We start from the raw sequence: 8,486 nt of genomic DNA on the forward strand, positions 1-8,486 counted from the left end.
TATGTTCAAACTCTTTGTAATTTTACACTGTCGAACTCCTTTCTGATATTGCTCCACTATTTGTCGGCGCAGAATTAGGGGGATTGGTGATCCTCTTCCCATCTTTACTTCTGAGAGCCGCTGCCACTCCAAGATGCTCTTTTTATACCCAGTCATGTTAATGACCTATTGCCAATTGACCTAATGAGTTGCAATTTGGTCCTCCAGCTCTTCCTTTTTTGTACCTTTAACTTTTCCAGCCTCTTATTGCCCCTGTCCCAACTTTTTTGAGATGTGTTGCTGTCATGAAATTTCAAATGAGCTAATATTTGACATGAAATTTCAAAATGTCTCACTTTCGACATTTGATATGTTGTCTATATTCTATTGTGAATACAATATGAGATTTGTAAATTATTGCATTCCATTTTTATTTACAATTTGTCCCAACTTTTTTGGAATCGGGGTTGTATTAAGGGGCTTTTGGGAAACCCACCACAGAGTGCTTATCTGAGTAATCTGAGCCACTCACTGGCAATCATGCCATGGTCAAAATCACTGAGCTCATTCCCCCCATTCTAATGGTTAACATGAACATCATCCAAAGCTGCTTGCCCGTATCTGCATGAGTTTATGCATTGCACTGCTGCCACATGATTGGCTGATGAGATAATTGCATGAATGTGTAGGTGTACAGATGCTCCTAATAAAGTCCTCATTGAATGTAAATCATTAAAATAAATAGGTGTAGAAGAGTAAAGTCAAACAGTACCAAGTATGTTAAAAGGATGTTCAGTATAAGCAGGTTGTATACAAGTCCTGAGCTAAACACAGGACAGTCTTTAAAATTACAGGAGCAGTTCAAATTATCAGGGTGTCCATATGCATTCATCCAGAACAACAGATGATGAGTTGCAAGCCTCAAGCAGAAGTATGGTATTGGGGGGGAATACATATCTAAAATAAATGGTCAATACTGGAGAAACTTTTTTTTTTTTTAAATTGCTGCCTTTGGCCAAATATATTAAAAGTAAAATCCCTACATCATTTGGCACCATGAGGAAAACTAAAATGCTTATTGACCAAGAACGCCATCCATGTAGTTGGCTAAAAAGGGGGCAGAATACAGAAAAATTCCCCAAAAACCTCTGTATGTTGGATCATTAACGTGTTGCGGCTCTTGTGAAGGTTGACTGCATCATGAAATCCACCAATTACCACTGCCTAGCCAAAAAAAAAAAAAGGTCACACTAATACAGTATTTCATTGGAACACCTTTAGCTTTGATTACAGCACGCATTCACAATCACATTGGTTCAACAACCTTATATAATAACATTTATTTCCCTCCAGAGTTCTATTAATTTTTTCACAGAGATCTTGTACTAATAACGGGAGAGTTGAACCATTCCGCAAAGTCTTCTCTAGCACATCCCAAAGACTTCCAATGGGATTAAAGCCAGGATCGTGTGTTGGTCAATTTGTGTGTGAAAATGATTCCTCTTGAACCTTGAAGCACCCTTTGACAAATTGAGCCTGATAAATGCTGACATTGTCGTCCTGGAATATGCCTGCTCCATAAGGGAGGAAAAAATCCATTGATGTGATAACCTGGTCATTCAGTACAACCTCTCACTGAAATTGAAGGGAGCCGAGTCGAAGCATGCACGAGTTTGCAGTGATCAGTTGGTGAAAGGTTTGTATCTCCCTCTCAGCTATGTCCTTAGTGTTTTCCAAGTACTTTTCTTGCTATGTGTCGTTATTTTACGGTACTTTTTTTTAGTCACAAAGCGCTAAAGTCCCCAGCTGTTTCTTTGTTTACTCCTCACAAAGTCCATATACATGAAGGTCGCGACAAAATTCTTCCCCAGCCATACAGATACAATGCGCTGTGATCACTTCTCCGTCTTGTTTAACTAAGATCCAGGTCTTGAAAGGGGTTTCTGATGATCTTTGTGAATGATTTACCTGAGAGATAAGAGCCAACACAAGTGAGAATCAAGAGAACTGTTTCTTTACACTTCATACACTTCAACTTGCAGCGCTTCGTTGTAAAGACGTGAATGAAAAGCTTTAAAAAAAAAAAAACCTTACACGGGCAAAAACAGTACAGGATTCATCCAGCAGCGACTTGATAACGAGGTCCTTTACCCAGCCACACATAAAAAAAAAAAAAGTTGTAAACCTCCATACTCTTCCACGCTTTCATGTGTTTTGCGGTGTAGAAGGACGTCTGCAACACCAGATAGTTCGAGATATCGGGGAACTCGACTGAAGGGTAGTTTTCGAAACTGTATGACAAATCCTTCTTCCCCAGACTGTAGGGGTCGATTCCACTGCACATAGCAATCTTCTGAATATATCTAAAGGGAGCAGTGGCTTCTAGATTACGAACATACTCTGATAAGTTATCGCTAGTTGTTTGCACTACAGCAGCCGTTTTGGTTTGCTAGACCACCAGCTGTTTTACTGGAAGTGAAATTGCTAAGAGAAGTCACGTGACTGAAACCCAAGAATTGACACAACCTCAGATCCTCCATAGTACAGTGGACACTATTCATGACATTCATGATGGATGCATTGTTCATGCACTTCCCTTCTGACCCTGAAGCACCCATTAGTCTGGAACAGGGTAGATCTGGATTCATCAGACCACATGACTTTTTTGCCTTACTCCAATCTTTATGCTTTAGTAAATTGAAGCCTTTTGTTCCAATTAGTCTCATTACAAAGTGGTTTTCACATAGCTTTCATTATTAAACATAACCATGAGTTCAACTGTCAATTTTTTTTTAATTATTATTATTCGACTTCACCAAGCGCTTAAGTGATTTCTGATGACAAATCAGTCAAGATTTTTTCCCCTACCACATTTCTTCCACAAAGTTGACGGTTCACCACTATCTTTCCAGGTTTTAATAATGTGTTGGACAATTCGTAACCGAATTCCAGTTGTTTCTGCAATCGCCTTAGTTGTTTTCTTTGCTTGGTGCTAGGGATGCTTATTTAATTTTTTTTTTTTCTGATCGACAGCAGACGCTCGTTAACTGACAAGATTAAAATGTATTTAGAATATTTAGTGTGTCTGTGACCCAGTAAAAATGCACAAATATTAGAAGAAAGGGTTTGTTTTTACATGTGCAAATAGCAGTATAAACAACAACCTGAGGATTCACACATCACACACCTGCAGCGCTGCTCTGAGTGGAGTAAAACAAATGGAATAAAATGGACCTATAGGCCTACACGAAAAATATCTAACTTAAACAAATGTTTAAAAGTAGATAGCAAATCGTATTGACTTTCAAATGAACAAAAACAGATTAACAAAACAATAACACGCATTGAATCATCTGCTGCTCAGTGAACTGTGTAGAAAGAGCATAAATAGCCTCGATCTCCCATGTCATACATCTTTTTTGCTCATACTTAGTGAAACATGGCTATGAGCACACTAGTTGATCGATACATATAGCCCATTTTTCTTGTACCATGCATCAAACTTTCAAAATTACTTATATATACACACAATGTATATTTAACTGTTTAAATGACAATAAGAATTTTGATTATACTGTCAATTAACTATTAGTTACAGTGGTGCTTGAAAGTTTGTGAACCCTTTAGAATTTTCTATATTTCTGCATAAATATGACCTAAAACATCATCAGATTTTCACACAAGTCCTAAAAGTAGATAAAGAGAACCCAGTTAAACAAATGAGACAAAAATATTATACGAGCGAGCCGTGTTGGGCTGAAGTGAGCTGAAAAAGGGTAGTGGAAAAGGCCCAATAGTAACGCCTTTTCCACAACTATGGGAGTCTTCTGACATGACTAAGAAATGAGAAGCGACTCACTGCATCAGTTAAGGTTAAAAGAACTGTTGCCTGCTGAAACATATTAATCACTGCAGTAATTGTCCAATCAATGGCTCTTAAGTATTTGCTTATTTACATCCAAATGACCAGGCAGTCTATATTGCTGCATATTTTAATCAAGTTGTACCTCACAGGAAACCTCATCTCATCTCATTATCTCTAGCCACTTTATCCTTCTACAGGGTCGCAGGCAAGCAGGAGCTATCCCAGCTGAATACGGGCGAAAGGCGGGGTACACCCTGGACAAGTCGCCAGGTCATCACAGGGCTGACACATAGACACAGACAACCATTCACACTCACATTCACACCTACGGTCAATTTAGAGTCACCAGTTAACCTAACCTGCATGTCTTTGGACTGTGGGGGAAACCCACGCAGACACGGGGAGAACATGCAAACTCCACACAGAAAGGCCCTCGCCGGCCACGGGGCTCGAACCCGGACCTTCTTGCTGTGAGGCGACAGCGCTAACCACTACACCATTGTGCCGCCCTCACAGGAAATCACAAAATGAAATTTGTTGGAAAATTTTTAAAAATATGATTTAATTTTTTTCCTTCTATCACATTTACATTTTTCCTCCTTTATTCACATACAGGCTAAAGCTAAAACTAACCTACAATAACTGCTATGTTATTATATGACTTATGTTTTGCTTGGATTTTATGCAATACGCTATCTAATAGCAAATGTTTTAAAAAAAATGTTAAATTATAAGCCTAGTGGAGTTTTCATGGTTTTTTTTATTTCATTTCTGTGGGTTAAATGCCTTTTAACAAACATATACTGGAGAATTTAACTGTGTAAATCAACACAAAAACGAATAACAAAAGATCACGCTCACAAGAGTTCTCAGAAAATTAGTGCACACTTTTTCTTAAAAGATTGCATAATACAGCAAAATCAGTTTTAAAAAGAAGGGAAAACAAAACAACTCCAGTGTCCTGAGGTGATCAAACTAAAATCACAGTCATGATTGTGAGTACCATAAGCTGTGTTTAAAAAGATCAAATACTATACAGTATATATGGAAACAAAAATAAAGGGGCAACAGAAACATTAACATATTCTATTAAAATAACCACTTCAGGTAGTGAATGAATCGTTTGTTGAAATTCAATCTATATTCAAATTACTGTTCTAATAGTGTTTCGTTATCTGGGCACTAAATAAAGAGAACAAGGCAAACGCAATCTACAAGGTTACATATTGGTGGCTACATTTTACTGCAAGACACTTTTGAGTTCACAAAATAGACACTGATGTTGTAGTTAGGCATGACACATCATTTACAAAACAAAACAAAACAAAAAAACCCAGTTACCACACATACACAAAAAGGGTTTTCCATATTGCACTTTGGTAGAAATGAGTATATTTAACCAAGGTAGATTTCATTAATCATATCCCAAACCCTAAGAAAGGAGAAACATCATCATCCAGATGTTCAACCATACCAGTATAAGAGACTACATACAGTGCCCTACACAATTATTGGCACCACTTGTAAAGATTAGTAAAAAAAAAAAAGGGTTTGGGGAAGAAAAGAAAAAAAAATCCACCTTTTGGTTAAGTCACTTCATCTCTCACTGAAAAAAAAAAAAAAAAAAAAGAGAAAAATCCAACCTTTAATTGAAATAAATTTATTCAGAGAAAGACAAGTCCCTCATCAAGAAAGAATTATTTTCAACAAAAAACACGTGCCACTATTATTGACACCCCCGGAAATTATAGTGAATCCAATGTAACTGAAGCATGCTTTCCATTTAAATTGAACATTTTTGAGTTGATTGGAGTGTGCAGGAACTTTCAAGCAGTAATCCATGACTTCGTGATTAACTGAGTATAAATATGAGGTGACACAGAGGCCACATTCCCGTAGGTCATTCATCAACATGGGAAAGATAAGAGAGCACACAAACCAAATGAGGGAGAAATGTGTTCACTTTCATAAGTCAGGGAATGGTTATTAAAAAATAAATAAATAACCCTCGCCTGAAAATTTCCATTTCTACTGTTAGGACAAAAATACAAATGTGGACACTAATTGGAACTGCTACAAACTTGCCTGGAAGAGGACTCAAGTTTATTTTGGCCTCAAGTTTTATTTAAGTTTATTTTGGCCCCACATACAGTGAGGAGGATGGTAAGAGAAGCAAGAAAATCCCCAAGGATCACGGTTGGTGAATTACAAGTAAAATCTTGGGGTTTCCAAGTCTCCAAAACCACCATCAGATGCCATTCCAAGCAAACATTATTTGGAAGGTATGACGGAAAAAAAAAAAAAGCCTTTTCTGTCAGTCAGTTAACCACAGACGTAAGCACCTGAAGTTTGCAAACCGCGACTACAACTTTGACTGGAACTGTGTTCTACGGTCTGATAAAACAAAAATGGAGCTTTTTGGCAATAAACACTCAAGGTGGGTTTGGTATAAAAAGAAGAATGGCTATAATGAAAAGAACCCGATCCCAACTGTAAAATATAGTGGAAGTTCTGTGATGTTTTGGGGCTGTTTTTCCTCCAGGGTCCCTGGCATCATGGACTCCATGAAATACCAAGACATTTTAAATCAAAATCTGGCTGCCTCTACTAGAAAACTGAAACTGGGTCGTCACTGAATTTTCAAGCAGAACAAGGACCTGAAGCATGCGTCCAAATCAACACACAAACAGTTCGCTGACCACAGAATCAAGCTTCTGCCCTGGCCATCTCAGTCCCCTGACCTGAACTCCATTGAAAATCTGTAGGGTGAACTGAAGAGGGAGAGTGTACAAGAGAGGGCCGAGGACCCTGGATGATGTGTAAAGAGGAACGGTCTCAGATGTCCTGCTCTGCATCTCCAACCTTATAAAATGTCACAGGAGACTCAGTGCGATTTTACTGGCAAACAGAGGTTGTACAATATATTAAATGCAGGGGTGTCAATAATAGTGGCACGTGTTTTTATTGAAAATCTTTCTTGATGAGGGATTTGTTTTTCTCTCAATAAACTTATTTAAATTAGAAAGTTAGATTTTGCTCATTTTTTCAGTGCAAGATGAAGCAACTTCACCGAAAGGCGAATTTTTTTTTCTACCCCTTTTTTATTAATCTTTACAAGGGGTGCCATTAATCATCGAGGGCACTGTATGTGTAAAAATAAAGCTCATTTAGTAAACAATAGCAACTTGCCACTTTACGAATACACAAACAAAAGTAGTGGTACCATAAGTCGAACAGTCCAACAATCTCCAACACTTTTCACATTACAGATGTTTTGCAGAAAGCCTACATACTCAGCTTGGCTTTAATATTAACTGGCCTCACTGCTTATGTTAGTGCATTGCTCTTGATCCTATTGGACACTTTAAATAAATTTGAACCTGCTTCTTAGAATATTACAAATAAAATATTAGCACTTCCTGATGGATAGTTGCAAGGGACAGCAGGACAGTTCAGTAGAAATACTCCAGATATTTCAAAAGCCCTCAAAACCCTAAATGAACATAAAATATAGTAGACATACCAAAATTAATATGTTGCACCATCTTAAGATAAATTACAATTTTTTAGGACTGATTCAAGCAGAATACCTCCCTCATTTTACTGTATATGCAGGGACAAAAAGAGTTTTAATTGTGCAGGAGAAGAGAAAAATATTGAAATATGTACAAACAAGTAGCCAACCCCTAAAGACACCAGAACACACTTCAACAGCTTTTCATATAGACAAAACCTGCAACAACTTTACATAGCTCCTTGTGTTCCTGACCAACAGGGTAAAACCGCCACTCTTACACAGGATTAAAGGTGCCGGGTTATTGAGTTCAACTGCATGCTCATGACTCATTGGGAACAAAAATACAGTCTTTCATTGGAACGTTTCATCCATCCAACCACAGATCAAGAAAAAATAAAAATTACTCTGCATGACAACTGCTAACCAAGGGAGAAGAGGTAACTATAATAACACTTATTCCACCTCAGTAAAATGTTGGGTGGGTTTTTTTTTTTTTTAATTGCTGCTGAATTTTTGAACTGCACTTCTTTGACCTACCTGAAACATGAAAGCATCTCTCTTGCACTGAACTGTAGAAAGAAAAATATGGATGTGGAAAGAATTGCTTTACTGCAAACTCTAAACTCCGTTCTCCTTTTGAAAATTACAATAAATTATAAATAATTCAAACTGTCACTTGTTCTATAAAATGTGAATCAACAACCAGAGAACACCGTTAAATCAACAATGTTCATATCCAATACCAGTTTTCTTCCAAAAGGGTCAAATAAATCAAAATAAGTGAATACAATTGGAGTGTGTAAAAATAAGCTCGGTCCATTTAAAAGCAAATTCTCCACCATAAAGCTCTTAATCTTTGCTACAAATATCGGATAAAACAACTGCAACAATCCCATTTTTCAATAACACACAAAATAGCCCATTCATGTGTTCAAGGACTTGTCGAGAACTGATGTTAAATAATTAAAACCGAAAAGGAAACAAGTCCTCCGACTTCAAAGCCTTCCCCACCACCTCGAGGCTATGTTTTCAATTCTGATAAATCTGGAGTGCTACATGCATGTAAGTGGAGTGCATGGGAAACTACGTTCTACATTCAATCATTTATGACATTTACACGAGAAC

General features: G+C 37.4%; 1 protein-coding gene and 1 long non-coding RNA gene across 3 annotated transcripts in view; both read right to left on the reverse strand.

Moving 5' to 3' along the window:
* Window positions 1–1,304: 1,304 nt before the first annotated feature.
* On the reverse strand, window positions 1,305–2,129 carry LOC132897809 (uncharacterized). Its single transcript, XR_009656385.1, has 2 exons — window positions 2,074–2,129; window positions 1,305–1,947 (listed from the first exon to the last, which is right to left on the reverse strand). It is a non-coding gene; the product is annotated as an uncharacterized LOC132897809 (long non-coding RNA).
* Window positions 2,130–4,584: 2,455 nt separating this feature from the next.
* abca5 (ATP-binding cassette, sub-family A (ABC1), member 5) overlaps window positions 4,585–8,486 on the reverse strand; it is an 86,001-nt gene continuing 82,099 nt past the window's right edge. For both annotated transcript variants that reach the window (XR_009656539.1, XM_060940164.1), the window contains one exon: window positions 4,585–8,486. This exon is cut by the window's right edge. The gene's annotated coding sequence lies outside the window, so the exon portion shown is untranslated.

The sequence above is a fragment of the Neoarius graeffei genome, chromosome 14 (assembly GCF_027579695.1).
Source record: "Neoarius graeffei isolate fNeoGra1 chromosome 14, fNeoGra1.pri, whole genome shotgun sequence".
NCBI lineage: Eukaryota > Metazoa > Chordata > Actinopteri > Siluriformes > Ariidae > Neoarius > Neoarius graeffei.